Raw genomic sequence first — 3,595 nt, forward strand, 5'->3', positions numbered from 1 at the left:
GGGTTTTGTTTTGTAATGGTAGTTGTCTGTGAATGCCCCTACATGGTAAAAAGACTGCCTGTCACACAGTAAGACTCTAGGTTCAATTCCTAGTACCACAAAGGAAATACAAAATAGATGTGTATTTGAAAGATCTTTTTGGGGGTGGGGGCAGGAGGTTCAAGCTGAAGTTCAGAAAAGCAAAGCAAGTTCTTATCTCTACCAAGGCTGGAGAGATGCTGTCCTCAACATGACTGCAGACTGAATACAGACTGAAACCCCGAGTTCCTTTCTTATATTCTTCGATAGTGCTGGAAATAAAGGTGTGCACCACCACCACCCAGCTTCTATGGCTTACTAGCAAGGATGATTGGGACTAAAGGTGTGTACCAACATTGCCTGACCTCTATAGCTGTGTCTAGCTTTGCATTCTGATATTCAGGCAAGCTTTATTAGATCGTAAACAAAATATCACATTTCCCCTTTTTGTCTAAAATTTTAAAAGGCTATAACTAATATAAGAAAAACTATGTACAATAATTATATACAATATATACAGATAATAATGTCTAGTCAATTTGCATTTGACAAATTCAGATAAAATTCTCCATTATCTACTCTATCTTGGTGAGTCCAAATGTTGTACCTAATTCACTTTCTATTCTAATTTGCATTATCAAATTATTTTTAATGTCTCTCAAAGTTTTATACTTTACACCTTTTTAGTGATTTTTTCCTGAGTCTGGTAATCAAGGAAAACTATAAATATGTAGTTTTAAACTCCCTCACAGACTCAAGAAGGAAATAATATTAACTGAGTAAGCAGAAGTGTGAGCAAGTGTGAGCAAGCCAACTTCCAAAAAATGTGAGAAATGGCAAAAACAATTGGCTTCCTGGACAGTCACCCAAGATTCTTCTGCAATGTTGGGACATCCATCTTCAGCCTATAGGCCTAGCATATCTGACAGATTTTTCTGTGAAGCAGAATTTTCTGAAGGGCTGTCCTGCCTTTTCTTGGCAAGGTTTTGCAGTTTCTCTCCTTTGTGTCCTGCTTGTCCAACTTGGACAGCATACTTTCAGCATTCGAGGCAAGGGTACTTTCTTGCCCAGGGGTTTACTTTTACTGCAAAGAAAGTAAACTCCATGTGGAGTTTCTTCAATGCCCACCATCTTCTCTGAAGTAGATTGAAGTTGCTAGAAGCAGACATGTGTTATTGTCATAAAAAAACAAGAACCTATGTTATTAAAACATCTTAAATGCCATATCTTGTAGATCTCTAAAGTGTTTAAAGGTACTCTACAACCTAGATAAAATGGCTTCTTTGTCATTCCCCGCCTCATGGAGTGTATGTAGAATTAAAATGCATTAGCCAGGCATTGGTGGCACACGCCTTCAATCCCAGCACTCAGAAGGCAGAGGCAGGCGGATCTCTGTGAGTTCGAGACCAGCCTGGTCTACAGAGCTAGTTCCAGGACAGCTTCCAAAGCCACAGAGAAACCCTATCTCGAAAAACCAAAAAAAAAAAAAGCATTTAAACCCCACACATTAAGTACAGACTACAAAAGTGGTTTTTTCTGTGAAAGTCAGCCCAGTTTTTAAAGTATGAGTTGGCTAAAATGTCCCTCTTATATACTTGAAGACCTTTTAATTATTTCTGATATTAATAGTTAATGGTTTCTATCCTTTCTTCCATAAGTAAACATACTAAGAAAAAAAGTCTTTACAAGATATAGTCCTTTCCTTCCATATTCTTTAATTTGCAAAATTCTCATCTTAGGTAGTCAAGATAGGATGGCAACAAACAGTAGGTTTGTAGGAAAGTCACAGGCCTGAAGTTGTAGTTACACCCAGTAGAGTCCACAGTAGGATAGACTCATCTTTTTTCTTCCTTTAAAGATTCCAAAAAGCTGAGATGGGAAGCTGAACATGATGACTGACCTTAATTTTTGCTATCCAACCGTTTTTCTTAATCTTGTTCTCCATTCCATACTGTTAAATGAATTTATAATAAACTTGCAAAAGGAAGGGAAATTTCTTGTGTATTGTTTGCCTGAAATCTTAGGACTAATTCATCTTTTTAAACAACAAAAAATAAGTTCCAAACCAACCCCAGGTTCTGGCACTAAAAGGCCTTTAAAGATCTTCTTTATCCATGGTGCCAGGGTTCAGGCCCTCATGTAACCAAGAGGCAGGGGACAGTGGGGACAGTTGTCTTCCTCTATTCCCAATTCTCTGACTGTCATACTCAGTACAGAGATCTCAGGACTATGTTTTGTGTTTGAGGGTGGGGGTCTGGGGAGAGCATGACAAATTTGCCTAAAGCCAGTTCCATAGCTTAAGGATCTAAGCAAATTCTGGGGCCTGCACACCTAGAGTGCACACCTATTCATGGATATTTTTTTAGGCTATTGTGAATGGGATTCTGTTCTTAATCACTTTTTCAGCAAGTTCATTATCTGTGTATAGAAAAGCTACCAAGTATTCTGTTTTCAGTCTGTATCTTTCTACTTTGCTGAAAGTCTTTTTCAGAGCCAACTCAATTCAGGGATATTTTTAAGCTTTAAATATAGGAAGCAAATTCTTTTTTCATCATTCCTTTGTATTGTTTTGTTATTGTTATTGTTTTGTTTCTACTTCATTGTATCTCTGGAACATAAGGATAATTTGACCTTCTTCTTTCATATTTGTAGCCTTTCAATCTGTTTCCATTTTCTGACTAATACTTGGATAAGATTGGAAAGAGTGGACACACTAATATTTTTCCTTTCTTTAGAGGAGTTACATTCAGATTTCCTCTGATTAGCATAATGTTGCTTTAGGTATTTCATATATATATATAGCCTATATTATGTTAAGGTTTGATCCTTCTGTATCTAGTTTCTTTAAGGCTATTATCAATTTTCATCTCATTTAATCCTAACAAAATTTCTGTGATGGAAGAATTACTACTAAATTTATCTTCTAGATGAGGATGTTGAAGCACAAAAGGGTCAGAGTTAAGTTTAGTTAAGAAATTCATATGAACCAGGCTGTCTGACCACAGTGTGTCCTGTGAGACAGTTTGTTACATGGTATGTGGGGTGGCTCACAAAGGTTTTTGTCCAGGTTCCAAAATTCTGAAGTTGGTAGTATAGACTTAAAGAATATGCAGATTGGAAAAATCACCTTAATTTAAGAGTGTAAGAGTGAGAGGGAATGGAAGACACCGAGAAAACAAGGCCCTCTAAATCAGCACAAGCAAAGCTCATATGAACTCACAGAGACTGAAGCAGCAAACACAGGACCTATATAGTTCTGCACCAGGTGCTCTGTGTATCTATCATGAATTCCAGTTTAGTATTTTTATGGAACTCCTGAGGGTGTGAATTCGTGGGTCTCTGACTCTAGTGCCTTCTGTTAGGCTCTTTTCCTTCTATTGGTTTGTCTATCCAACTTCAATGTGATAGTTTTGTTTTATCTTATTATATTTTGTTTTGGTACATGTTTTGCTATATTTTATAATAAAAAAGGGATTTTTTTATTTTTAACTTGCTATCCCTTTTCCTCATTTGTACTCACATTCTCCAGCTATACCTTACTGACACTGTACATTGAGAAGATATTATTAAACACATG

This window comes from Cricetulus griseus, chromosome X (genome assembly GCF_003668045.3).
Source record: "Cricetulus griseus strain 17A/GY chromosome X, alternate assembly CriGri-PICRH-1.0, whole genome shotgun sequence".
NCBI lineage: Eukaryota > Metazoa > Chordata > Mammalia > Rodentia > Cricetidae > Cricetulus > Cricetulus griseus.